This window comes from Oryctolagus cuniculus, chromosome 20 (genome assembly GCF_964237555.1).
Source record: "Oryctolagus cuniculus chromosome 20, mOryCun1.1, whole genome shotgun sequence".
Classification (NCBI taxonomy): Eukaryota; Metazoa; Chordata; class Mammalia; order Lagomorpha; family Leporidae; genus Oryctolagus; species Oryctolagus cuniculus.
The window spans coordinates 44,458,464-44,485,754 of NC_091451.1; the positions used below are offsets into that span (position 1 = coordinate 44,458,464).

A 27,291-nucleotide genomic window follows, 5' to 3' on the forward strand; every position below is an offset into this window, starting at 1 on the left:
TTCTGTTGGACTTTCTGATATTTGATCTTTCTTGTCACTGAAAACAGGTGGACATTCTGCACAAGATTCCGCGTGAATACTTGCTGCTGGGTGGTCATGCTTTTCATCTGCAGGGGTTGTCAAGCCTCCAGACTTCGTTCAGACTGTTGCTGATTTGGAAGGTCACTCCACTCAGATCTTGCAGGTGTATTATGCTCACTTGTTGAAACACAAGACTCAGGCGTTGTTCCAGGGAGGGGAGGAGGTGACTCTTCTTTGCCGTCAACATCTTTTTCAGCACCTGGATGCGTTGTTCCTGCTATTTATTTATTTTATTTGAAAGTCAGAGTTACACAGAGAGAGGAGGCAGAGAGAGAGAGAGAGAGGTCTTCCATCCGTTGGTTCACTCCCCAAGTGGCTGCAACGGCCAGAGCTGTGCCGGCCTCCAGACCTCCGAGGAGGAAGCGCCTCCGAGGATGCCTGTGCCGTCGGGGGCCGTGGGGAGGAGGCTGGCAGGCTGTGTGGGTACAGCCCTTGGAGCACGAGAAAACGGGATGCCTGGTGCAGGAGCTGCGGGCCGGGAAACCTGGACGGCAGGAAGCGAGGCTATTGATTAACCTGTACGTGCGGTGCCGAGGGCCAGTCAGGCAGCGAGCCCCTCCAGCAGCTCTGGGAAATCCACCTGGGAACTGCCTCTTGCAATAGTCAAAGGCCTGGGTTTGGGCTTTGATTATTTATTTGTGTTTCTTTTTTTTTTTTTTAATTGGTGAAAGCAGGAAGAAAACAATCAATGAGGCATAAACAGTGAACACATAAACAAATTAAGAGAAAGTGCTGAGCTTGGGCCCGTGCTGAGTCGTTCTGGGGTATGTGAATCAGCAGTTTTGATGAAGCCCTAAACTCGGACGAGCATTAGAGACCCAGTTACTCCCTGTAAGGGAGGGCAGCTCGCAGCAGGAGTTCAGGCTAGGTTGGGATGTGGTCGCTGGATGTCGGTCGCTTCCAGGTCGCAATTGTGTTGCTGTAGGTCAGTCAGTGACCGCGTGGACAGACGCCTGGTGAGGTCAGTGTCCTCACGTGCGGACCGCTCCTCAGAGCGTGTTGTGAATTCTTTGGTTTAACTTTACGGTGTGAAGTCGCTTCCCTCCGCGCAGCACGTAAGGAGCCCCAGCCCCGTGGACGGCCGCAGCAGGCGTCGGCGTTGGCTTTCTGCGCGGCCGCCAGGCTGCTCTGGCTGGTCCGCTCAGGAGGAAAGCTCGCTCCCAAGCTGTGTGATGGAGCGGACGCAGCGTGGACTGAGCTGTGTGAGCCTGGCTGTGCTTCACCAGGGCTCCCCGGACTTGACGGAAGAAGAATCCCACGGCAGGTGCCGCAAGTCCCGGCGTGTCAGTGGTTTCCGTGGGCAGAGGGCGTGGGCAGGCGTTCCTACTCAGGGGCTCGCGCCGAGAGTCTGTGGGTTCCCAGGCACTTAGACATCGTTGTGAGCTACTGCATGAATGCAGTCAAATCTCAGGGGAGGGCCAGCTATGGACGAGGTGGTGCATGGGATGTGAGTGGTCCATGTGTGCCCGTTGATGTTCACAGGGAGAGAGTGGGACCACGGGGTGAAGTCCATAGAGAACAGTGTGGGTGGTGGGCAGAGTCGCTGTTTTGGCCATTGATAGATTCCAAACGTAAACCAGTATAGGGACTGTGCCATGTGACCAGGGCGCGGGTGAATGCGACTGCCTTGCTCGGAGAAGATGACTCCGTCGGTTATGTCCGTGGTCCATGAGCGCAGGGACAGAAGCTCGGCACTCTGGTCCCTTGTGGCTTTCGTTATTAGCGCCGTTGCCGTAACGGAGCGAAGGCATGCACTTGCTTCTGGGTCAGGTAGGCAGAAGGGCCCGAGAGGGGCCTGTGTTATGAACCAGCGATAGTGATCTCTCCCGTTGTTCCCAGATGGTGCCCAGAGGAGCGGAGCTTGGGGTTCATCCCCCTGGGGATAATTTGCATGCAGCAGTTATTTAGAAAAATGAGCAATGAACTTATTCCATGTATAATTATACACGTGAATAAAGAGGGGAGGCCCTAGAATATGAAACGGAAGTGTTTGTGCATCGCTGGTGAGAGTGTGTGTGCCGTGAGACAGACTGACGTCATCTGGTTTTGTACACGTGGGGTCCATGAGGAGCCATCGCCCAGCTGTTAAATCTGCTGGTAGGGAGAATTCAGGCAGATATTTGTGGCTCTTACTCTCATTCTGCTACTAATTTTTAAAAATAAGTCCGTAACAAGGAGTGACGCTCCTGGGCAGTCCTGAGTTTGTGACATATATCAAAAGCGAACTTCCGTTAAAAAGCCTCTAACTGTAGGCTCGCTCTCTCCTTGTAAAGTCTCGTTTACGTCACCAAGTGAACCTAGTGCAGCTCATCTGATCCTTCTCCAATGCTAAAGGTCTTGGCGTTTACCTCTGTGGGCAAGGAGAGAAGAGATTTATGTAAGTAATAGCTGGAGTTTAATGTTCTTGGGCTGGGAGGTTGGTTTACGGGTGCTGCCTGGGTTTTTCAGAGTAATAAATGGATATATTCATAAATAAGGCCACGTAACACTAGCATGGACCAAGGACTAGAGTGGGCTCAGAACTGGGATTTACGATGAACTTGATTCAGTCCTACTGAAATCCAGTAAAAACGGTGCTGGGTGTTTCATGCGTGCTTGGGGCTGCTTCACATTCCGTTTTCCGTTTGCCTTGACTCATTTGAAGTCCTCGTCCATGGGTGGCCACCGAGGCTGTGAATTCCTTGAGGGAGGACTGGGAGTTGGGATTCTCGGTGATTGTCGTACCGGGGGCCGACCCTTGGTGGGCCCGGGGCTGGAGTGAAGGAAGGATGTTGGTGAACTTGCGTGTGCAGAACACAGGAGCGTGTATGTGTGAGTCCGTGTCGCAGAGAGCAGCCTCGTCTGTCAGCCGTGTGGGCAGTGGGCGTGCAGACCATCACTAATACTGTCCAAGGGTGTCGCTGGGCTTTTTAATTAAGTGAGAATTTATCAGTTATTCTTACAGAATCAATAAGTGAACAAATACTACATAAATGTAAATAAAGGAAGATTAACACGTCAATTAGAGTCCAGGGGCAGGTATCCTGAGATACTGGTTACTAATTACTTAGAGATTAGCTTTGACTATTAGAGATCTATTAGGCAGAATAATCCTGCTTAGTTCCTCTGAGAGAGAGGAGCTTGGGGCGAGAGTCAGGCTGATCTGCGGCTTAGCTCTCCCTGTCGTGACTCGTGGGACAAGTGCGCCCGCACAGGGGTGGGTGCCCGTGCACGCGAGTGACGGCCAGGTGCGCAGGCTGCCGTGCAGCAAGGGTCGTCGCCCGTCACGCCTGTTTCGGAAGCGTGGAGCCCCTAACTTAACTTCCTCACTGGTGGCCATAGTGGACACACCCTCTTCTGTGAGAGTCCACGCTAGTGTGTTGGATTGGTGCTGGCTAGCTGGCTATTGGTTTTTCAAGAAAAGAAAGAACTCATTTACATTAAAAATGGTCGTGTGGCCAACTGCTTTGTGAAGCCAGGGCCAAGCATGGGCTACTGTTGTGAGCGTGGCAGGAGTAATTATGACCGGATGTTTTTTTAACGAACACAGAGGATCCTGTTTTATTGGCGGCAGTGAACGCGTGGCCAGGTCCCGGGATCTGCCGCTGCGCAGGTCCAGGGTCTGGCTTTTCCTCTCGTTGTACCACGAGAAGTGAGCGCGTGAGTGAGCTCAGACCCCAGGCGGGGACAGGAAGGAGCAGGGCCCACGGAGCAGGCATAACGGTTTATCTGTTTTCACAGGTGAAGTGACAATTGCCTCTAGACAGACTGCGTGGATTACTATTTCAATTCTGGCTTCCTGGTAAATTTCATTCTTTCTCTTTAAAAATGAATATTCAAATTCTCTAATTAAATAAAAACCCACAAGTGAGTCAGTCAGTGCGTAAATTAGGGCAACTCTTGGCTCAGTGCTTCGCGGCCTCCGCGCTGCACGGATACGGTCGCTTAACCAAGATTAATGAGGCTGGGGTGTCGCTGTGGTTAGGGAGTCTTTAGATGGATAGCTGTAATAGTCACATTTATTGCTCCTGTGTCGAGCGGTAGATTTAAGTGTTCATTATATTAAAAATTAAACAGTAAATAAATCAATACATAAAAAGTGGTTATTCTTGAGTCAGTAATGAGGACGTGATAGGGACCAGGATTTGTGATTAGTCTAGCCCCTCGTGGCTCGAGTCCATTAAAAGAAGTTAAGGCCACACTGCTGCATTTTTAATAAAATGTGCATTTTACTTCCCAGCACGAGAGCTCCGTAGCTGAGTTAATTATTCAATGATAGCAAAGATGTTGGTTTTTAGCTTCCTGGGTGACGAATTCGCATCGGTGGTGTGGGTAGCGTGTTTAGCACTCAGCTGTGTCAACGCAGAGAGGCCTTGCCGGGACCGGTTCTGGAAATAAACCAACGCGCCTGAGGAGTCCCGCTCAGCACCGCTGACATCTGTTCAGCACGACGGAGGGTTTTATTCATTCTTGGAAGTTTTTAATGTTACGTTTTACTCTGTCCCGTGGTGGATGAGAAAGACTGTGGCCAGTCGCTTCCTGAGAGGGGAGGAGCCGCGCAGAGGGAGGAAAGCGCCAGGTGGTCATGGGGCTGCACCTCCCTTATCCGAAACGCTGAAACCTGGAATACTCTGGAATCCGGTTTTTCCCGAGTGCCGACATGATGCCACAGGCGGAAAATTCCATACATGGCCTCAGGTTGCAGTCCAAATGCAGGTGCACTAGAAATGCCACGGAATCCACTTCATCTGCGGTGTGAAGTGTGTGGCAAACGTAGGTGAAGTCCGTGCTCAGGCCCGGTCCCAGCCCCGAGAGATCCTCGTTGTATGCACGCAGCTATGCCAGCGCGTGACACGCTCGTGGCCCCGGCCTCTCGGATGAGGGTTGCCTGTTGCTCTGTAGCAAAGAACACGGACAGTAAATGTGTGTTGTTTATCGCAGATTCTATAAAGCTCGCTGGGCAGCTTGGTGTAAAGTCTGTTGTGAGGTCGCGGACGATGCAGGGGCGGGGGGAGGTGCAGTCCCCGCCGGCTGCCCCACCCTGGAGGCCTGCTGTGGTGGCCACGCGCTCCCCCGAGGACGCCCGAGTGCCCTCACGGTGCGGCCGCCCGCTTCCTCCAGAGACGCCCATCGAGGACAGAGGAAGGCGGGCCCTCACTGTGCAGGGTGATCTAGCTCCAGGAGGCACCCCCCTCTCCTCCACGGTGTTCGGTTGCGTGGGAAGGGAGCGTGGACCCTTAGGTGTCCCCTTGGAGGCCGCGTACCACGAGTGGAGTATCTTTGAGATGTGGATGAGTTACGTAAAAAGAGGGGCAAGTGTGGACATCTGCGTGTGTGACGCTGAGACCCATTGCCAAAAAGACGCAGCTTCTCCGTCGTGGTAGGAGAGGCTTGCGGTGGTCTCGGTAATACCCCAGTGCCGTTCTCAGGTGTTGGATTCGTGTTCATTGACTTCCACATTGTAAGTGACTCAATCAATGAATGAAAACCAAAGGTACGGCGAATGCAGGAGTGGCCCGCCTTGACCAATGATGAGCGTTCTGGGGTGTCTGAGTCAGTGATTCTGATTAAACCCTGTAACTCTGAGGTCCCTTAGCAGACAGACCGAGCTGATGCCTCTGCAGTAAACGCCAAGTTAGGAAAACTCCGGATTTTGTTCACAGGCTATTAAGTAAGGTTCATCACTGCATAAATTAATAGATGAGTAATTAAGTCAACACATACATGGGTGAAGACAAGTTGAACCGTGTGTGACCTAGTTGTGAGAGTACGTCGTGTGTTCATCGTTTGAGTACATTTCTGAAACCGTCAGTCCCCACATCAGTTGATGAAACGCGATACCTATTTGGGTAGGGAGCGTACTGAGACGAGTGCCTAGAAGTCCGTGTTTTTGTCCTGTGCTGTTTAAATGGTGCGGCTTGCTTGTTGACAGTAAAGATGTTGCGTGCTCGGTTGTGCCTTGGGTGTGATGAGGCTGTGTTCCGATCTCTAATGCACTTTCTGTGTTCACAGGTGTTGCTGGTGTGGTCAGTGGATCTAGAAATCTGTCCGCACTTTGCAGCAGTTGTTTTGAGGAGGGCAGCGCAGCGCTCCTCCGCCTCGCACCCCTGGCAGCGGGGCGGGCTGCCTCTGTGTTGCGTGGGGTCGTCCTGTGCATCGGAGGGTGTTCAGTGAGTCCCTGGCCTCGGCGTGCTGGAGGCCAGCATTGCAACAGTCAGGCTTCTCTCCTGACCTTGGGAGACGTTCACCGGGCCGACTCTGCCCCCAGAGCCAGCACACGGGGCTGAGTGCAGGCCGGTGGAGAGTGTGCGTCATTCATCCAGTTGTACCTCACTGAGACTCAGATAAAGGGGAAAAATCCAACAGAGACAAAAAACATCTGGGTCCTTGGGCCCTTCCCACGTGGGGTCAGACTCCTGGGTGTAGTTGAGTTCCCGGATGCAGGGGTGAGTGGAGCCGTGAGTGTGTGAGTGAGTGCGAGGGTCCTCAGGAACGGGGGACGTGAGCTCAGCATGAAGTCGACGCAGCTCTCTCTGTAACGTCGTTTTCAGCAAACTCTGAAGGCCCCGCATGTAAGCGAGGCAGAGTGGCCCCGGGGCTCGAGACTACAGTGAGGCGTGTTTACAGCAGTCGTTTCTGGTTCTTGTGTTGGGTGTGGATGAGCCAGTAATATGCCAGACTGATTAAAATACAACCCAAATGAAGCCTTCTGAATAACTTAGTACCATCCCGCAAGTGTCCCTGGCGGGATTTAAATGTCGGCTGTTCTTTCTTAAATCTGCATTATTCCATCCAGTGTGCGTACCATGCCTGATTTAATTATTCTCCATGGTGAAAATCAGGGCCATTAATTCTGCATGTGAAATGACAGGAGTGGATCTAAAGTAATAGCCAGCGTTTATGTTCTTGATTTTGGGGAATTTGTTCATGAAGGTTTTATATCAGAGAAATAAAGGGCTACTCATTGAAATAAAATTAAAAAGACCTGTTTGTGGTCATTTGTTGTATCCTATTTAAAATACGAAGAAATAAAATGTCATGGAGCAAGCATAGATGGGTGACGAGTATGGGTGTGCTGAGAAGCGTGGGGTTAGTGAGCCGTGTGCGGGACGCACCTGTTCACTGCAGAAGCGTGCCGTCTGTAAGCATTGTCATCCGCAGCCACTTCATGGATTTTATTGTGAGGACGTTGGGGTTCGCGTCTGTTGATTTTATTCTTGTTAGTGGGTTAATGAATAAGTCAGTAAACAAGAATGCAAATGCTTGGAGAAAGAGTTTTGAGCCAAGACCAAATTTTATTAGGCCCTGTGGCTCTGAGTTCAGAAAAAGACAACGACCCTATTATTTCGAGGGCAATGAGCACGTAGCAGAAGCTAGAATAAGATTTTGTTTTGGGTCTGTTACGCGTCTTGAGTGCATACTCTTTGTACGTCAGTGCATGATTAAAAGAAATATATGAAGATGAGAATGGCTCTGATTTTACTGGGGAGGAAAGTACGCCATAAAGTAAGGGTCAGGGCTCATCAGTAGGCAGTGCTGAGTTCTGGCAGCTTTACGTAAAGGTCAGTATTTTTGTTCGGGAGCTGCTTGCTGTTGCTTGAATGCTCCCGCGTCTTTCTAAGACTTTAGAGCAGGTTTAGGTTCCCAGCAGCCTGGAGTGGCAGGCACAGGAGGTTCCCGCGTTCGTCCTGCTAAGCCTCTCGTCCATGGACAGCCCCGACCAGAGGGGTGCTTTTGTTACGGCGGGCACACCGTGGTCACCCCAGACCCCTAGCACAGTTCCTCGGTGCTGACTGTGGCGCTGTGCATTGCGTGGGTTCCCACAGACGTCTGACGACGGGCACCCACCATTGCAGAATCACACGGAGCCCTCCTGCCCCAGTTCTCTGCTGCACCCGCTTCTCCGCCCTCCGCCCGGCCTCCGGCCCCTGGATCCCCTCTGCAGCTGCCTTGTGCAGAATGTGCTGTCTGGAGTCCGAGTGTGCACTGCTCCAAGTTGGCTTCTTCTACGAGGAATATGCATTTTAGTTTCTTCTGTGGCACTTCATGACGTGGCAGCTCATTCCTCTGTAGTGCTGGACAGTAGCCCGCTGCCTAGATGAACCTCAGTCTGTGCATCCGCTTGCCCACTGAAGGGCGTCTCGGTAGTTCACCGGTTTGGGCAATTGGAAGTGAAGTTGCTCTCAACAGGTGTGTGCGGTGTTTGCACGGACGTAAGTTTCCTACTCCGTTGGGTGTGTGATTGCTGTGCAGTATGTAGGAGTGTGTTTAGATTTGGAAGAAATGACCAGCCTGTTTCCGGTCGCCCCGAATCCTTGCCGGCATTTAGTGCTGTCTGCGTTCTGAACTTTGACCCGCTCTAGCAGGTGTGCGGCGGCACCTGCTGGTTTAATTTGCATTTCCCTGATGGCACACTGCATGGAGGAGCTTCCCCTGCATCTTTGTGGGTGAAGTTGAGTTTCTGAGGGTCAGCTTGTGTGCGCTGAGTCCTTTATCACTTTGGTCTTTGTAAGCGTTTTTTTCAGTCTTTGTTCATTTGAAATTTTCGCTGGAGAGCAGGAAGGTTGCTGTTAACGAGACCCAGTGTATCAGTGCTTCCTCTCACAGATGGTGCCTTTGGTTTGTATCGTCTCCAAATCCACGGTCATCTAGAGTTTCTCTTACGTTTCCTTCCAGGAGTTTTATTGTCTTGCGTTTTACATCAAGGTCGGTGATCCCTTTGGCATTAAATTTCGTGAAAAGCATGAAGTTTGTCGAGATTCACTTTTTTTTTTCCCAAGTGGGTTTCCCAGTAATTCCATCACCGTTTGTCCAAAGACTGTCCTGGCTCCACTACACCTCCTCCGCTGCTTTGTCAACGATCCGTGGACTACAGTGGGTCTGTCTCAGCGCTCTCTTTTCTGTCCCGTTGACCTGTTTGTCTACTCTGTTGGCAATGCTGCAGTGTTAACGCTGTTTTCAGTCCATCTTGGATATGGGCAGCATCAGCCCTGCTGTGTTCTCCTTCCGCGTCCTGCAGCTGTTCTGAAATCACTCCTCCCTAGACGCTCTGGGTGGGGTGAGGCTGTGCGTGCAAGACGACGTGTTCACTGTACGTGCAAGACGTGTTCACTGTGCGTGCAAGACGACGTGTTCACTGTGCGGGTTGAGGCCACAAGGCCGCCTTCTGTGGGGAGGTTGAATGGTGACTCCCAGTGTTAAGTAAGATGCTCGTCAGTGAGGAGAGAAACACGAACGGTTTAGATGCACAGAACTGACGTTCACTGAGAAGCACAAACGCCGTCCACGCTGGCCTCTCCCCTGCAGTGGCCACGGGGCGTGCGGGTGACCGGCCGACTTTCTAAGAAGCCAGATCTCGGCAATTAGCTCTGTGGGTAGCGCACACAGAGCGATGGAAGTTAACACCGCAGGTTCACGTCCGCGGTCGGCTGCTCTGTTGCCTGTGTCTAGCGTTCAAAGCAGCTCCTGTCTGCAGAAATACAGATCAGCAGAATGGACCCGGGACGGGAATGTGTTATGAACCCAAAAATATGTTTCATCTAATTTGGGGCAACTGAAGGGATACAAAAGACACTAATTGTTTACTTTCAGAACTGCTCAGCTTTATAGCCACAGTTCACCGCTCGTGTTTATTTCTCTGTTGGTGTGGGCCTGGCTTATGAGTCTGTGTAGCAAAGCAAGAGAATAGGGAAGACACCGGGCGTGCCAGAAGATGGTGGTTCTGTCACGTTTCGTGGAACCATCTTTAGAAAGAACACCACGGAAGGACCGGGGGTGAATGTGGACTTGGCAGGAGACACGGCTGTTGGTTAGGAATTAGTTCATTAACTGGTGCGCCGTGCTCTCCAGGCCCATTGCCAGAGCAGGTCTCGCCTGTGAGGGCGGAGCCACTCTGGCGAGTCGTCTTCCTAGAAGTTGGCGATTGCGCTGTTGTTCCGGAGCCACGCGTCAGTAACCAGCCAGGCGCGGAGGAAGACCGCGTGATTGGACTGATGATGAGTGCCATGGGGTATCTGAAGTCAGGATATTTTGATTAAACCCGAATGTGACTCTGAGGTCCGATTACAGAGACGTAATTGTTCTTTGGAAAGTAAGCTCAGGGTGCCCTGTCCTGTGGGGAGCAGCCCGGACTGGACTGAGTTACTGGAATTAAGACTTATTCTATGCATCTGCTCTCCCACAATATGGCGCTGGGAGAGAAGTAAACAGCTTCCGCACAGCTGCCTCCAGTTCAACCAATAAACTGTAGGACTTGCTACTGATTGGAGGAGAGCAGCGTACTCGGCGTGTGGGCAGCCGAGTTGGGATTGGCAGAGGAGGACTATAAAGGAGGAGAGAGACGGCATGCACCAGGAACATCTAAGGGGAACACCTGTGCAGCCCCCGAGAGAGCCGGCCGGCGGTGTGCCGCTCCCCTGCGGAAGTGGGGAATGTGGCAGGGGGAACCGCCCTTCCACGGAGGTGGAAGGGATAGTAGCCAACCTGGGAAGAACCAGCAGCAAACCCGGGGAGGGCCGAGCAGATGAAAGAACAGCGCAGGGTCCTGTGTCGTTCCTCCACGAAGAGGGGGAGCGACACTGTCCCTGGGCGTTTGCGGTTTTGGGGGGTGGCTTTACATTTATTATCAAATAAACCCATAAATTTAAAAAAATGCAAGAACCAGCAAGACCAATTAAGTACCTATTGAGGAATGTGATGAGGCCGGATGCATTAAAATCTGTCTGAGGATAGTCAGTGTCCCCCCGCTGTGCACAGGAGTCCAGAATGGCTGTGCTGTGTTGGTCGCAGACTGCTGACCCCTGTAAATACTTGGTGCAGTAAGAGCCAGGCAGAGAGGCGCGCAGAGGATGCTCGTCCAGTCTTCCCTCCCACTGACTGTTAGTAAATCATAAGAAGCAGAAGCCAGCGTGCTGTTGTTGGTGAGGGAGTGGCCGCGGGCAGAGGTCAGCGCTGGGAGCGCTCCTGTCCCGTGTGCGGAGAGCAGACGCGACTGCTCTGTGAGGGCATCGCAGCATTGGAGCTTGACATTTGTTTCTAAAAAGTCAGCAAAGCGTGGACCAGTTAGGAACAAACGTTGTGATGTGAGAATCCCGTTGTGTGTTCTTTCCCGTGGCGGATATTCTAAGGAGAATCCTAGGCTTCTTCTACATAGACCTTAACAAGTTGTAATAATTTGCTTCGTTAGAAAAACAGGGACATATATTTTAGAAATAGACTTCTTTTCCTCCCTAGAATGTCAGCGGTACAGCTGATTAAAAAAAATTTTTTTTGACAGGCAGAGTGGACAGTGAGAGAGAGAGAGACAGAGAGAAAGGGCTTCCTTTGCCGTTGGTTCACCCTCCAATGGCCGCCGCGGCCGGTGCACCGCACTGATCCGATGGCAGGAGCCAGGTGCTTCTCCTGGTCTCCCATGGGGTGCAGGGCCCAAGCACTTGGGCCATCCTCCACTGCACTCCCGGGCCACAGCAGAGAGCTGGCCTGGAAGAGGGGCAACCGGGACAGAATCCGGCGCCCCGACTGGATAGAACCCGGGGTGCCGGCGCCACAGGCGGAGGATTAGCCTAGTGAGCCGCGGTGCCGGCACAGCTGATTTGATCGTTTTTCTCGTCATGGAGGTGGTGTCCCTGTTGCTTCTGGACTTCAGGAGCGTAGACTGCTGTCAGTAGACATCAGAGTGGCTTTTCCGGGCTCGGCTTCGTCCGTGCGCACCTCCTACCTTTTTTCAACCACATAAGTGGTGAAATGAAGCATGAGATTAGGACGTGCAAGTCACAGCCGTGGCCTTGCCGTGTGCCATGTGCCGTGTGCCCGCCGTGGCACTTCTGGATGCGGTGCTTCCCCGACAAGTACCAGCCTGGCAGCTGTCGGGCCGCAGCGCCTGGGAGAGGGCAGGTGTCGGTTTTCTCGGTTGTGTGCTACCGTGCTGATTCCGGGGTTGTTGGTGGCTCCGCTCCGGCTTTAATGACCACACACGTGAGGGGACGGAGGTGCAGGCAGACGCTGATCCCGGGAAAGGCGCTGAGTGCGAGCGAGGCGCCGACGGGTCCTCGCGTGTGACCCCGAAGCCCTCGCCTGCTGTGGGTCTTGGTCCGCTTGCTCTGTGTGGAAGGGGGCCCGAGTAGGTGTGGGCTCTGTCAAGGCGTCTTGTTGTCAGTTTTGTGGCTTACAGAGCACTGGTTGTGGGATTTCTTATCTGTGAGTCCGTGAGTGACTGAGTCTCTTTGCCAAGGTGTCAGTGAGTGGAGACCTGGACGGCTGGGCCTGGACCAGTGATGAGGACTGGGGGAGGCATCTGATCCAACAGTCTTGACGAAGCCCTCTCCAACTCTGAGGTCCCTGCCCGACGGGCTGCCAGGACCCTCTGTAGAACTGCACTCAGTCTGCTAGGAGTTGGGAAGATTCAGTGAGCTTGGTTCTGGCCTCCTGGTGTCAGAGATGCAGGATGCAGTCTTTCAAATGCGTCGATGCATGAACTCAGAGAGAGATAGCTACAGGGAAGGTCAAGGTGCCTCCCAGTGGGGCAGTGAGCGTAAGGCAGTGAAGCAGGTGTCCTTCCTGCTAATACTTGCAATAGAGAACTGCACTTGGGAATCCGGGGTACAATGAGGGGGTGGAATCTAACGTTTGTAATAGGGAGCAAATTCGAATCTGTAGTGAAGACAGTTCTTTTGTTTCTGTACTTTTTCTTATTAAGGGAAAATGTTTGCATCGGCCAGTACTTCACGTAATCATCTTAACTGGTGCTTACTGAGCAGATCTTTGTTATTATCATAGATCTTACAGCTGGGCTAGGTAGTGGACTCCACGATACCTATTACATATTCAAAACTAAAAGTTAATACTGAGCTAACAAAAATTTGCGTTTTTGAGCCAACACTTGCTGTACTCTAGTTCTGCTTGACTACCCCCCATTAAGAAAACATCTAAATCTCTCCCGAATCTACTTTTCCCTCCCCAGCCTGACCTCGGGACAGCTGCCTCGATCGTTTGATGAAGCACTGTTCTCTTGGGTCAGGAGCGTGGAGACTGACATCAGTAAGTCCTTTCGTGCGTGTTCTCCGTCTGGATTGTTTGTTATGGGCGTTAGCTGAAGGCTTTCCAAGGGAGAAATGTCTACATGCATACAATAAATAAAGCGCTCCAAGTGCGGGCCAGTGATGGGACGTGTTAGGAACCACAGAACGCTTGGTATAAATTAGCACAAAGGAAGGAGAAGTGAGTTGACTTTTCTCGGAATAGTTGAATGTTTACTTGGGCTGTCACTGATATAGTAAGCGTTCCCATGTGGGTAGAGGTCTCCGCCAGGAACTGCCTAGAGAAGCGGGTGAGGACGCGGACGGCTGAGGAGCACCCCGGAGGCGCTGGCAGGAGTGCTGGCGGCGCTTGTCACTGAGCTGACAGAGGGAGCACAGGACCCGGGCCGGGAGCACGGCCCTGCAGCCGGGCGCCTTGCCCTGCTGGCTCCAGAGCCTGGACCCCTGTGATGTTCTGGGTGGGATTTTGTGATTTCACTTTTATTGACTATCAGTCAGTTAATCAATAAGTGAAACAATAAGGATGAGTGTCACAGGTTTTCCTAAGGAAGAATTTTGAGTAAACCCACGTGCAGCTCCAAGGTCGGTCTCAAAGAGGCAAATGTGTTGCCCTCTGGGTGACAAGTAAGTCTCTGAGCCTTGTTCTTGGGCTGTCGCGGGTTGGGGTACAAACTGCATTATTATGATGAAACCAGCCCACTAGCGATGACATGTGTCAGTCATGATGAATGGCGAAGATCTGCACGCGTGTGCTGAACTGTTGGATGACACGTGGGTTCTTACTTTCAACAAATCAGCAGTTAAGGCTCTTACCATTTCGTTAAGGAGCATATGGCCACTGGTTTCAGTTCTGTATTGAGGCAGGTTGCTGACTGGCTGTTTTACTGAGGAAACAGAAATTCGTTGGCCTAAATCATTATTGGTGGAATAATTAATTGAGAAAGCCTGAGTGATGATGGGATGATGCTGATGCAGCCATGCCTATTACGAACGCAATTTCTGAGCGATTTTTATTTAAGCAAATAAATGCTAAATTGAGGTAGTGTGCTACTTTTTTGAGTCCTGACATCAGGACACGTGGTATCATTCAGGGTGCTTATCCACTGGAGACGGGCTCACGGGCAGATGTCATCAATGAGCAAATTCATAAACTCTCGTCCCCGCCAGTTTCCAGGAGACTTGGCGCAGCAGTGTACGTCCCGCACTTGGGGCTGTGTCAGCCTTTGTGCCGCTGTTTCCATAGGAGCGCGAAGGTTTGTGGGCCCACCAGGCGCACGTACACACTGAGGAACGCCAGTGTTTGCATTCTGTTTTGGTGGCTCTTTAAGCTTCTATAGGTTCTTTAAGGAACAGCATTCCATAAGTGATTTAGAAAAGCAGTTAGCGGGTGAACTCGTCTGCAGCACGTTGAGCAGGGGCAGCGTGGACTGTAGTAGAGAGTCACCGTGAATCCACTCTCGTGTCTCTGACTTGGCCTGAAGTGTAACCCAGAGATGTGCTGACTCCTACCTATGTGGGCGGCAAGTACACACAGATGTTCCTAATAATTTTAATCATTTCTCCTTGTTTTTACTGCTTGATTCGATGGCCATTATATTATTTAAATCAAACAAATACGTCAGTTAATAAATATAAAGCATTGTTCCCTCTTCCAAATTACGTAACTTGATAAATATAAAGTGCTTTCTCGCCCTAAGTGTTCGTGCTGGGGCATGAACCAAGGTTGATGATTAATTGATTTCTACACAGCTGCACCACCATGGAGAGCAACTCAGTGGGGACTTTTTAATTCTCTTAGAAGTTTGCTTTTCACTCCTCAGAATGAACACCTCCGCCTGATTTAAGGGCTGTCTTCTGGTTCGGGCGAGGAGCCAGTGTGCCAGTGCAGGCAGTGGTCAGAGTTCATGGACTTTGCCTGTGAGGTTTGGTCATGGGTGTGCACTGAATTATTTCAGAAGGATACATGATGCATTCATAAACAGCACAGAAGTGGCCATGCGTGGACTGATGATGAAAATATGTTATGAATTAAGAGTTATGATGGATCCAATTCAGCACAGCTGAATCTGTTAGGACAAATGGGTGAAATGCGTTTCTATAATTTTCAGAGAGTTTGAGTCAGTCGCTCCATTTTTTTGTAGCCCAGTGGACTTAGCCCTTCTCTGTAGACAGTGTTATGGATTGTTGGCCCATTGAGGGGGGAGATAGGACATGGAAAGCCTTGCTTTTTCCTTAGCTGTGGTCGAAGGTGGCAGTGCACTGTACCGTCTTTAAGATATGGATGCGAAACGCTCAATGGGTAACGTGGGGTTCCGTGGTGCTAGGAAACAGCTGAATTCATCTGTGCAGCAGTGAGCCTCATGGTGGCACCATCCGGGCCTCTGGCTTTATGGGTGTCACCTTTCACAGGCATCCTCACATTCGCAAGGGTGCTTTGTCCCCTCCAACTCCTGCACCGTGACTTTCACTGTGCAGTCGACGAGTGAGTGGAAAGCAGTGTGGCCGAAGCAAAGCACGGGTAGCGGGTCTGGATCCACGATGAGTTTCGCGGGCATCTGAATCAGCTCAAAAGTTTTCCCCAGTAGAAAACCATCTGGACTTGTGTGGTTTGCTTGGGGGGGATCTAGAGAGATTAATCATCGTTTTTCTTCTTTGAGTAGTTGATTCAAAGATTTTCATTATATTGCATCATACTAAAAGTTAAATAATAGATGGAAAGGCTACCACCATATAGTTGTTGAAAATGTGACAAGAAGCAATCACACTGGTAATGTAGGACTAACTTTCCAAAAATCTGTTAAGAAGTTAGACTTTTTATTGAGATCTGTCGATTCCTCCAGAATGCCCAGACCACACTGGTATCTGTCGTCCTGCCGCCGTGAACGTCTCGGCTGGTGCTGCTGTGGGCGAGCAGCAATGTTAGTAATAATCAAACTCCTGTTCTTATTCCTGGTTTGTCTGGTTGTTCATGTGTGGGCACTGAAATAAGGAAATGATGGCTATACGCACAAATGTGGAAACGAGAGCGCCAGGCCCGGAGCACGGGCAGTAACGTGTTAGGGGCCAGGAGGTTGGAAGAACTCCTTTCAGCACAACTGAAGCTCATTTTAAGAAAGAGGAGAGGAATTTAGTGAATTTTCAGAACTGTTTGCTATTCCACATTATTTCTGCACCAAAGTTGATTTATGCATTTCCGTGTTGGAAGAGATCCAGTGTGTTAACTGCTCGGGGGAACTGTTTAGTTCCAGCTCTTAGAAGCTGGAACACGTTGGTGTGCAGTGTGGTGGGATGTCCCTTTGTGGATTTTGGTTGATCATTATACCACCTTTAAAATCAGAGGAATTAAATGCATACGGCTGACCGTGGGCCGTTGATGCCAGTTGGAATAAGATTCTCCCAGATGTTGGCGCTCCAGTCTCAAGGCTTTGCGGGAATCGAGTGTGGAGGCTTCCTGTAGGTGATCAAGAGTTCTGTTCCCGGGAGTTTGTGATTCGTGAGAAAAATGCAGACATCAAAGAACTGAAGGGAGGCCGGCGCTGTGGCTCACTAGGCTAATCCTCCGCGTGTGGCGCCGGTACTCTGGGTTCTAGTCCCGATCAGGGCACCGGTTCTGTCCTGGTTGCCCCTCGTCCAGGCCAGCTCTCTGCTGTGGCCCGGGAGTGCAGTGGAGGATGACCCAGGTGCTTGAGCCCTGCACCCGCATGGGAGACCAGGAGAAGCACCTGGCTGCCGGCTTCGGATCAGCGCAGTGCACCTGCCGTAGCGGCCATTTGGGGGTGAACCAGCGGAAGGAAGACCTTTCTCTCTATCTCTCTCTCTCTCACTGTCTAACTCTGCCTGTCAAAAAAAAAAAAATTAAAAAAAAAAAAAAACAACCAACTGAAGGGAAAGACTGCCGACTCTGGACCAGTGATGAGACTGGAGGGTTCTGGATCAAAAATCGTGATTAAAGCCATCTGGAACTCTGAGGTCCATTTTAAAAAGGGGCCCCTCTTTTCTGTCTGTTAAAATGGGCTTACAGTAGAAGATCAGAAAATCCATGGGTCTTGATTGTGGGTGTTCACAGTTTATGGGTAGAGACTGAATTTTTGTAGATGAGTCAAGGTGTAGACAGAGCAGTGTGTAAGCGGGTGACTGCAGGAGCGCTGGGAGTGAGTTGATGATGACCTCCTGTAGGGGACTGTTGTCCTGCGACCCTGAGTCCTGGGGGAGCTATTGAGGAGTTCTGTGGCCGCTTTCTAGACGCAGATAGGCTCAGTATTACTGTTCTATGGAGGAGGCTGGATGAGTAGTCTTTAGAAAAGGGAAAACAACGTAACAGAAGAGGAGAAGAATGAGCGTACTTGTCTTGACGATTTGCCTTATAAAAATCATTATTAATCCAACGCTGTTTCCTCAGTTGTATTAGAAATAAGGGAGACATCTGGGTTTTAAGTCTCTGTGGGTAATTTAATGGACACATGAAGACATGAGGTCCCATTCTAAATTCTTATCTGATCTGAATTCCTGTCTGTTGGTATTGATGAGCTGTTTTGTGTGAATAGGACATATCGACACCACAGTTAATTTTTCAGAAGTGGGCTAACCACAGCCCAGTAGGGAGCCAGCGTAAGGCTTCACTCTTGTCCATGCTGCCGACGCTGTCTCCTAGCTCTAGCCTGGGTTTGGGGCTGTGAGAGCCATTCTGTTCCGGGTTCTCCATGGGTTTACCTTTGAGTGTGTGTGTTGTTGGTGTAAGTGAATGGATGACCACATGTTGCGGGAGTCTTTCCATAAATGAATAAAGAACTGAATTAATATTTTGTGAGAAAATGTCATCAATAACGAATTTGAATGTATCCGTTTCTATTCAAATATAGTCGTTAAAAAAGATGGTCCGAGCTGTTGCCCTACAGCATAGGGTCTACGGACAGATGCGTGCAGCCATCAGAGGCCCTGTTTGTGTGATGAGTTCACAAGTCTTTATTGTCTAATTAAAAAAATAGTTTAATCGATCAATACAAGGAGTTCCTTTCCTGGGTCCGTGCAGCGATGAGAAAGAGACTTGAATCAACTTTCTGATTAATCTGGTGCCACACAACCGATGTGTTTTTTTTTTTTTTTCCTTAAATCAGTCAAAATCTGTGCTGTTCATTCTTGTGAAAATTGGCATTTGATTCCACAGAGTGAAGATTGTGGCTGATGGAATTGGCCTCTGCTGATGAAGATTTTGACTGTTGCCCTTGTGGGTAAGGCCAAAACAAATACTAGGGTAAGATCTTGTGCACTGCAGTGAAATTTCATTAGTGTTCCTTGAGTTCTGTCCAGTAACCCCCGAACCTGCTGTGAAAGGAAGGTTATGGGTGATCCAGTTAAGCACATTGTGGGCACGAGCGAGACAAGACAGTCTATGGATTTTATGAATTATGAAATGATCCATCCTATTTTTTTTACTCCATTTAATTGAATGTTTATGGAGTAATAAAATCGATCCCGTGACCATCCAGTGTGGTCACCCCGTCCACGTGTGTCCGCTGGTGTTTGCCGCGTGGGCGGTGGTGAGCGTGTGGGGGTTGTGTGTGCTTGCGCCCCACACGGAGTCGCACCAGCAGCTCCTCTGGAGGGCGGAGAGCGCAGGACGGGCAGCCCTGGCTGGGACGTGGGCCAGGTGTCAGCCGGCCCATGCGTGCTCGCTGCGGCCAGTCCCAAAGGGATGCAGCCTCTTGGGAAAAGCTTAGAGCCTGGAACGGGTTCTGGTCTAGGACGTTGTCCGCGCCTCGGAAACAAACATCATGGCTGCTGATCTCACTCTGCGAGTGAGCGGGAGCGAATCGTAGGCAAAGGCGGAGATGATTGCTTAGCTCGGATCAATGATGAGTGCCCTGGGGTGTCTGAATCCAGGATTTTGATTAAACCCCGTAACTCTGAGGTCCACTAAAAAGATTCCTGTTTATCATCTCAGTGGGAAATGAGCTGCAAGGAATCAGGGTTTTGTTTTGCAGCTTCTGCGTATGGGTTACATTATTTTTCAGTAAAGCAGTGCACGAATAAATCAAGAAACATATAAATGAATAAAGACAAAATGGGCGTTCCTTGTCCAAATATAAGCGTGTGTAATGCAATAAGAATCATTGCTAATACATTTTGAAGCACCAAGTTCCAGTAAAATAGATTGACCAAAGCTGACTCTCTTGGGTAAGAAGCATTTAGATAAGTGAATGTTGGAGTCCTTATTGTTTTTCTGGGTTAGGTTGTTGGTTTTTTGTTTTAATTAAGAAAAGGGTGAAATATTTACCTAAATTAATTATTGATTAAACTACCACCCAATGCAGAGAGGGCTTACATGGGTCTGTGTGGAGATAGGTCCTGTGAGCAGTTATGATTAATCTTTACTGTGTTTAAATCCAGCTCCTCAGTTTAATAAAAAGTTTCTGATATTTTCCCTATATCTAACGAGCTTACAGACCATCACTAATATTGTCCAGTTTTTGTGGAGTTCACAGATTCACTGGTATTATTATAAATGCAAAAACCAGAATCAGTTAATATTCCAGTCAGTTGAACGGAAGGCAAAGCTTGGAGCAGGGAGGCCCGCGTGTCGTGGGAGCAGGAGTGATTAATCAAGCTCTGTGCAGCCCCTCCTCAGACAGAAAACAGACGGGCACGGTGACTACGCGGATATATTCAGATAGGACTCTCTTTCTGGCTTGTGTGCGTCATTTCCTTAAGACACAGGCTAGATCAGTGACCCCCTGTGCAGTTATTTGACTCCGTATGAATGCACGCGTGCCTTGCTAATGGCCAAGGCTGTTCCTGAACGTAAGCTTCGGATCAGTCTGATTCCTGGGAAGAGGAGTCAGCCCTTACCTTGTTAAAACAGAGAAACGTGGAGCAGTGATGGGTCTTGTTGTTGTGTTTGGTGTCATTAGAGTCATTTAATTTAGAACATGAGTTAATAAGTGCATCAGGAGGGCTGCCCTTTGGGGTTTAAATATGCGGCAAGCGCTGAAGTTTATTCCTAATAAATTATCATTAACTTGATCCCAGTTTAAAAAGCTGGGTCTCGGCTGATCTATCTGTCTAATCGTCTGCTCATCTCACCTGTTTGCCTTGCACTCCACAGGACGGCCGTGCGATGGTGCCCTCTCCACTCATGAGGACGAGCCTGGTTGCTGTCCTTTTGAGTAAGGAGTGCAGAAGCCGACGTAAGTAACAGAGTAACTGCTTCTCGTTTGGTGGTGTGTCTTGGGTGTTGACTCTGTTATCGAAAATAACGTACAAGTGAAATGAACGAAGGTCATTGTGGACAATGTGGGGCATCTGCGGTCCATAAAGGAGGTAAAAGCAAGACCGTCTATTAATGTTCATAGTTAATCACCCAGTTAATTAATACAAAAATTAACCAGTTTTATTTTTGAGTCACATTTGATTTAAACCTCCCTCTATTCACAAACTCGTAGTTCAGCCACATTCCAAGATGTAAGATACAGTCACTACATTAAGTTTTGTGTAAAATGGTGGGTTCATAGATTTTATTTGTCTCTAAAATAGGGCCGGAGTGTCCCTGGCCACTGGGTGTGGGAAAGCATACTGCACAGGGTCCAGAGTGGGCTTTTGTTTGGTGTGGACCAAGGGTTATGATCAGCCCAGGTACACATCAGTCACCTCCGTTACCTCTTAGCCTCCATTAGTCTCTGGACACACAGTGTAGTGGTCAGTGAAGTTTTGCACATTTTTGTGGGTACTGATAGCATCATCATAAGCCCATTAGTGATTTAATCAATATGCTAATGTATTAATGAGGGAAGGAAAGCAGTCTGGGAGTGTATAAGGAAACAGTGAATATTATTCAAATATTTCTGAATCATTGAGGCCCACTCCTATGTTACCTCTTTGGATAAGGAACATATCGACAGATGAGCTTTTCATTTTATTATGAACAAAAAGGAACAGGAAGAAACTGTTAAATAAGTAAGTAAAACATTAACCCAGTAGCTAAACAAAAGAGGGTCGAATAATGACCAATATAGAAGTGCAGGTTGTAGAGTAAGAAACTGACTTGTTCCGTTTTATCTACGTGCTGTCTAGGAACAACAGAAAGACCATGGTTCTGTCCACTGGTCCATAGATGTAGGCAGCTGGACTCTGTTCTAGTTCTGAGTTGGTGGTGTGTTTACCTTGTTCATTTTCTTTAGATAAGTGAATAGATGAGTAAGTGAATCCACGAGAAAGCACGTACACAAAGCCACAGCCCGAGACGTTACCAGCGGCACATGCATGAGCTACGGGAAGCGTGGCCGTCGGGGCACTGTGTGTGCAGCAGCATTCAGATAACGCAGTCCATTCAGAAGTAGACGCAAGGTAGCATCTCCTTGGGAAGAGGTCATAGAGACAACTTTTCATAGAACATAGAATTCTTTCTCTCACCTGTGATGTTGGAATTCATTGTACTTACACGGCTAAAAATTAGCTTTGTACTAGTGACAGGCCAATCCTAAGCCAGTCAGAAAATTCTCTCGCAAGTCAAGGATTTCCGTTAATCCGCTGATTGATGCCACCCATCACAAGGGGGAAGTCGCGGGGGCTTCCCTCTTCCCAGCATTCGGTGGCGCTCCGCAGGCTGGCCGCAGGCGGCCCGTCTTCATTATTCTTCCCGGATGACCTTGTTGGTGGTTTCCTGTGTGGAGCTGGGCGGCATAGGCCGACGTTGCGTGATGGTAGTGGTGACTTAAGTCTAATAGCAATGATCTTGTTGTTAGACTTGAGTTAATGAGGTTTGATTTTATTATTATAAATGGATCAATCATAGAATGAATAAGTGAGTAAGTGAAAAAGTAAATGCGTGGAGCGTTTCCCAGTGTGAATCTGTGTGGTGAGGCAACCGATGCTATTAACACAAATAAAAACACCAAAGTCGTGAAGATGTGTGGAGCAAGGACTTGATCTCTTTGTCTAAGTATCTTGAAGACATTGAGTGTAAGCGACAGCCCAGGTTGTTCCGTGTCAGTCATGTCGTTAATTTTATTAGAACAATTTGTTAGTGTTACCGTTACCACAAATAGCCCACATGAAAGGGTCGTCGCTTGTATGTCACCTGTATGAAGCAATATGAGGGACGATCAATTTCTTGTCTGCTGCTCTGCCTTCCTTGGAGTGAGCGCCTCCATCTGATTTCAGAACTGCGCCGCAACCGTGACCTCATGGCTGCCTCTCTGCCTTACCGTGCAGACGCGCGTGAGGAATAGTCAAACCTCTGTCCTTGCTATTAATAAATACTAAAATCACCAAAGCCCTTTTAACAAACAGAAGCTCAAACCTAAACAGTAAAAACAATGACCCAGCGCCTGGTCTGGAAAGCCGTCTTCTGTTTGTTTTCCCAATAAAAGATGTGATCGGAGTTTGGCACATCCTTAAATGGCTAATGGCGGAATCCAGGGGTGGATGGAGAGAGGGCCCCTGTTCCCACTGTCTGTTCTGCTTTGTGCCCGCAGAGCCGCGCTGCCGGGTGGACCACGTCCTCCTCCATGGCCACAGCTGTGCAGTGTCACCTGTTTCCCGCGTGAGTACAGTCGAGTTCTTGCCTTGGTTTGGGTGGGTTTTAAGCCATATTCCCTGTATTGTTCAGAGAGTTATGTATAAATTGTGATGGCTAACCATGGCCCAGAGATAAATATGGCATCGCCATGAAGTGCTGGGACGATTAATCAATATTGCACAGTTAAAACTGAGTGCTGCAGAGATATGACCAGTGTCCAGGAGGATCCTATAAATAGCAGTTAAAGTACACCCAAGGATCTCGTCCCTAGTGTTCGTGATTCATAGGTCTGTGGTTAGTGTTCGTGAAATGATGAATTAGTTAGGACGAGAGCGGAGGCCGATCTCGGATCGATGATGGTGACTGGCAGGGTGTGAGTCACGGGTGCTGACGGCTGAGCCCCAGCGCGGTCGGAAGTGGAATCTACATCCGCTGATGGCTGGGTGTTAGGAGTGTTGTTCTTGGTGCTTGTGTTCATGCATTCTCGTTGTAATCTTCTAATTGGATCAGTGAAATCATCAAACAAATATGTAAATAAATAAAGAAGTGTAGCATTGTCCAGCCATGACTCTACTCTGAGAAGCAAGGAGCTAAGTAGGATTCATTTGAGAGGCAGAGTTACAGACAGAGAGACTGAGAGACAGAGAGGAGTCTTCCATCGGCTGGTTCACTTGCCAGATGGCTGCAGTGGTTGCCGGTGGGCTGATCTGAATCAGGAGCCGGGAGCTTCTTCTGGATCTCCTACGTGGGTGCGGGGGCCCTCCTCCCCTGCTTTCCCAGGCCACAGCGGAGAGCGTGATTGGAGGAGGAGCCGCCGGGGCAGGAACCGGTGCCCGTGTGGGATACCTGTGCTGCAGGTGGAGGCTTAGCCTACACGCCACAGCGCTGGCCCCTATTAATATATATTAAAATCACCAAGGTCCATTAAGAAGCAAAAACTCAAATGTAGAGAGTAAAAAAAATCATGTCCCAACACTTGTTTGGGTATACCCATGTTTGTAAATAAAAAAGTTACAGAATTGAAGACATCCTAAATGCTGATAAGATCAAAGAGGGCTACAGGGAGAAATGGAGAGAAGGTCAACGTTTCCACCCTCTTTCTGCCTTGTGCTCTAGAGCGGGCGCCCCCGAGTGGATGCATGTCCTCCTCCATGGTCACAGCTCTGCAGGCGCCCTTGTGTGTGTGCAGCATAGGGTGTAACGTGAGTATGGTCAAGTTCTTGCCTTGGTTGGGGTGGTTTTTAAACCATAGCCTCTGTGTCGTTAAGAGCATCATCTGTAGACCATGGCCCCACACCACTATGTTGATTAATCAATATTGCACAATTAAAACTGAGTGCAACAGACATCGGACAAATGTTGGAAGAGATCCTGTGGGTCGCAGGTGAAGCACACCCTAGGAGCCTGCTGTTGATTTTCCTGATGCATAGCTACGTGATTAGTGTTTCCACGCGGGTGAATTAGTAGCAGATTTAAGGGGAGAAGGAGGCCGGTCTTGGATCGATGATGATGACTGGTGGCGGATGAGTCGAGGATCATGACTACTGGTCTGGAAGGCTGAGGTCCAAGGCCGCGAGCAGGCTCCTCTGCGCCTCCTCATCCCCGCGACGGGACCCGCCAAGGCGTCCATGCATTGCATTCAGTTTGCTGTAATTGATCAGTGAGAGAATCATTAAAGAAATACTTGAATGAAGAAATGTGCTTCATTGTATCGCACACACTGGCGTCTGTTAAGGAGTAGAGGCTCAAAGGTGCTACTTCTTCCGAGGTTGGCGCTTACAATAGAAGCAGTGACTGAGTCCCTGTTTGGGTAGGGCCATGCTCATTATTGCTTGTTTTCTCAAGAAAAGATGTCATCAGAGTTTAACACATCCTTAAATGGCTAATGAAAAATAAAATGGCTAATCAAAGGTCCCTGTTTCTACATTCTGTTCTGCTTTGTGCCCTCAGAGCCGCGCTGCCGGGCGGGCCACGTCCTCCTCCATGGCCACAACTGTGCAGTGCCGCCCGTGTCCCGGGTGAGTACGGTCGAGTTCTTGCCTTGGTTTGGGTGGGTTTCAGCCATATTCCCTGCATTTTGTATAAACTGTGAAGGCTAACCATGGCCCAGTGATGAAGACTGTGGTGTGGTCCATTAGGAATGAATAATCAAAGAGACGTAGCCAATGTTGTAAGTGATCTGGTTGATGGCTATAACGTATTGGTAAGCGTTTTATTCTGAAGTTTGTGACACTCATAGTTACTTAATCATCAGCAATTAAATGATTCATTAATAAATAAGCAAATCCAGAAGTCAGCAGAGGGGAGGAGGCCGATCTGGGATCAGTGATGATGACTGGTGGCGGACGTCGCGGTGACGACTGCTGGTCTGGAAGGCTGAGGTCCAGCACATCTGTCTCCTCTGCCGCCTCTGCTGCAGGCTTAGGGATAAACAAGAGAAAAAGCGGTATCTGTCATCGAATTCATGGCACTCAGACGACAGACTAATTGCACGGAGGAGTGAAGGCGCGAGGGCGAGAACATCTCAAAGCTCCCTTCACCGCTCTGCTCTTCATCCTCAGGACGATGCACTTGAGTTGGCGAACCCGCTCTCCTGGGCCCCGCCCTCTGCGGTCGCCCCGTCACCAGGGGCTCAGAGACGGCCGTGAGTAGCAGTTGCACTTCTTCTTTAGCTTGAATATTTCTAAAGAGGCATTTAGTACGACCAAAGAAAGCCACTGGTGACCCCGTGATAAATACGCAATTATGTGAAATAACCCACATCAGCAGTAATGGCTGCTCATCATCTTCGACGATTCGGAGATGAATAATAATATGTGTCTGAAAATCAGAGGTTCCGTAAAAGTGGATCTAATCTACTGCCTTGATTAGAAATGATCCTACAGACAAGGAGAAGGGTGGACAGTGTCCTTGCTCTTTGTGTTCATGGATGTTGATGCTATTATTCTTGTGTGTATTATGAGTCTACAAGGAACCAGTAAATAAATGCAAGGAAATCAATGTGAATAGGTGGGCCATCAACCAGTTATCAAAATATGTCATTCAGCACGTCAGTCCATTCATATATATTAAAACTCTGAAACGAAGGGCCGTTCAAGAAGCCTGCTGTTTTAGCTAAGGGTTCTAAAGATAGCAGTGATAGTTGCATTATTAGTTTAGATCAGTGAAGATCCATAAGCAAATATAGACGCGTGTAAGCAGGGCATCCCAGCTATGAGAAGAAACACTGCCATGAGCACGCAGACGCAGCGTGGAAACCAGGCGCACAGACAAGACCCCCGTTTTAAACGTCGCCCCTTGCTCCGCGTTCCCAGGACGAAGCACTTGAGGTGGTTCTGGTTTGATGGTTGCCTTTATGAGTCTGGTGCTTGAAGCCAACGTAATAGCCTCGTTGTCTGAATACGCTTTTTACCCAGGGCATTCACTGTGTGTTTAAAAAGCGTGAAATCCTATCACTGTAACCATCTACGGCACAATGCATCGCAGAGCATACTCCATAGAAAATTAGTCTAGAAAGATGTGGGGTAATCAAGGCTCTTGGCCTTAACTGTTTTGTCATCCATAGTTACTCAGTTTTAGGGAATAAATGAATTAGTTTACGAACAAATGTAGGTGACCACGAGGAAAGAAAGGTAGATATTTGGACCAGTGATGCTGACTGGTGACGGATGAGGCCTGTGTGATGGACAGTACCTGTCTGGAGCTTTGAGTTCCAACGTCATGAGAAATGCAGTCTAGGGGGCGATGCTGTGAGTGAAGCCACTGCTTGCAGTGCCGGCATCCCATCTGGGCAACGGTTCAAGTCCCAGCTGCTCCACTTCCCATCCAGCTCTCTGCTATGGCCTGGGAAAGCAGTGGAAGATGGGCCAAGTCCTTGGGCCCCTGCACCTGTGTGGGAGACCAGGAGGAAGCTCCTGGCTCCTGGCTTCGGATCAGCCAAGTCCTGGCTGTCTCTTCTCTCTGCCTTGCCCTCTCTGTAACTTTCCCTTTCATGTAACTAACATGACTGATGGGCCAAGCGCCAGGCAACATCAGGGATCAATGGAGACGAGTCTCCGCCCAGCCTTTTACTTCTCAGAGTGCGAGCACCGAGGCTGCGTTACGCGTTTTCCCACGTCCACATTCTCACCGGTGCCTTTGGCTGGGAACTTGGAGAGCAGTGTGATTGTGGTGTGATTGCGGTGTGATTGAGGTGTGATTGTGGTGTGATGGTGGTGTGATTGGTGTGATTGCGGTGTGATTGTGCTGTGATCGCGGTGTGATCGTGGTGTGATTGCGGTGTATTTGCAGTGTGATTGCGGTGTGATTGTGGTGTTTGCGGTGTGATTGCAGTGTGATTGCGGTGTGATTGCGGTGTGATTGCAGTGTGTGCGCCACATTATGGGGATTTTTTAAGGCATTCACTGTAAAATCTGCAAAATACTCAACATTAACAGAGCCATCCATACCGGATGATCCATGTAGAATGGATGTGAAACATTATGTTCATTAATTAATATTTCTAACATTGAGATTGATTAATGAAGCAGATGAAAGATGAGGCAAGTGGTTCTGTGGATTTTAGGGATACTTGAGGGTCTTGGGTGTGGGGATCTTGATTTGTGCTCCTCAGAGGGGCTGCATTGGAGTGAGTTAAATCTTGGGGTCACAAGAAACATTGCTTCCTCCCTGTGTGTGGTGCGA

The 27,291-nt window shown here is 49.3% G+C and overlaps 1 long non-coding RNA gene, 6 other non-coding genes and 2 pseudogenes across 28 annotated transcripts in view; all 9 read left to right on the forward strand.

Moving 5' to 3' along the window:
* LOC103346390 (uncharacterized) overlaps positions 1–27,291 on the forward strand; it is a 115,481-nt gene that overhangs the window by 29,268 nt on the left and 58,922 nt on the right. For 13 of the 22 annotated variants that reach the window (XR_011384959.1, XR_011384962.1, XR_011384960.1 and 10 more), the window contains 3 exons: positions 18,259–18,322; positions 20,197–20,278; positions 22,565–25,252. This is a non-coding gene — a long non-coding RNA (uncharacterized lncRNA). Of the gene's footprint in view, positions 1–10,680; positions 13,096–17,535; positions 20,279–22,564; positions 25,253–27,291 lie in introns of those variants that run through there. The other 9 variants (XR_011384965.1, XR_011384955.1, XR_011384964.1 and 6 more) reach the window with 9 other exon arrangements.
* Positions 5,582–5,653, forward strand: LOC127487888 (small nucleolar RNA SNORD113/SNORD114 family). The gene has a single exon (XR_007915157.1). It is a non-coding gene; the product is annotated as a small nucleolar RNA SNORD113/SNORD114 family (small nucleolar RNA).
* Positions 10,046–10,122, forward strand: LOC127487892 (small nucleolar RNA SNORD113/SNORD114 family; annotated as a pseudogene).
* LOC138847353 (small nucleolar RNA SNORD113/SNORD114 family) lies at positions 12,323–12,398 on the forward strand (annotated as a pseudogene).
* On the forward strand, positions 16,997–17,069 carry LOC127487901 (small nucleolar RNA SNORD113/SNORD114 family). Its single transcript, XR_007915168.1, has one exon. It is a non-coding gene; the product is annotated as a small nucleolar RNA SNORD113/SNORD114 family (small nucleolar RNA).
* LOC127487890 (small nucleolar RNA SNORD113/SNORD114 family) lies at positions 18,937–19,008 on the forward strand. The gene has a single exon (XR_007915159.1). It is a non-coding gene; the product is annotated as a small nucleolar RNA SNORD113/SNORD114 family (small nucleolar RNA).
* Positions 24,105–24,176, forward strand: LOC127487900 (small nucleolar RNA SNORD113/SNORD114 family). The gene has a single exon (XR_007915167.1). It is a non-coding gene; the product is annotated as a small nucleolar RNA SNORD113/SNORD114 family (small nucleolar RNA).
* On the forward strand, positions 24,927–24,995 carry LOC127487895 (small nucleolar RNA SNORD113/SNORD114 family). The gene has a single exon (XR_007915163.1). It is a non-coding gene; the product is annotated as a small nucleolar RNA SNORD113/SNORD114 family (small nucleolar RNA).
* On the forward strand, positions 26,250–26,324 carry LOC127487889 (small nucleolar RNA SNORD113/SNORD114 family). Its single transcript, XR_007915158.1, has one exon. It is a non-coding gene; the product is annotated as a small nucleolar RNA SNORD113/SNORD114 family (small nucleolar RNA).